Raw genomic sequence first — 544 nt, forward strand, 5'->3', positions numbered from 1 at the left:
GCCCACAGAACTAATTATAACACATGTGAAATAAGTATCTAGACTAAAATCTCAAATTGGTCATAACAAAAATTTCAAAAAAAAAATAGTAATGTTAATTTAGTTCTTGAAAGATAATTTTATTTTTAGTCAATCAAGAAAATTAAAAGAAATTTGGATATTAACTCAAATTAGAATTAAATTGATGTCTCAAATTTTTTAATAATTAATTTGGAAGCACAAACAAAATATCCACAATAAAAAAAGGGTAAAAATTCAGGTGAAGTCGATTTTACGTAAAGTTGATACTTGAGAACTGTTAGATAAAAATTTAGTCAAATCAGTCAAATCATTTAACAGCTCTCAGGTATCAACTTCACGTGAAGTCGACTGCACCTGAGTTTCCACCATAAAAAAACCAAAAAAATTAATTGATCTCCAAATAAACTTAATAGATATTTCTTATATGAGGAGAACATGTGGTGATAAATAGTATTTTATTTTATTTTATTTTATTTTATTTTATTTTATATCATATCATTGATTGAATATCCATGTATTGATG

Source organism: Arachis ipaensis, chromosome B06, assembly GCF_000816755.2.
Source record: "Arachis ipaensis cultivar K30076 chromosome B06, Araip1.1, whole genome shotgun sequence".
In the NCBI taxonomy this organism is placed as follows: domain Eukaryota; kingdom Viridiplantae; phylum Streptophyta; class Magnoliopsida; order Fabales; family Fabaceae; genus Arachis; species Arachis ipaensis.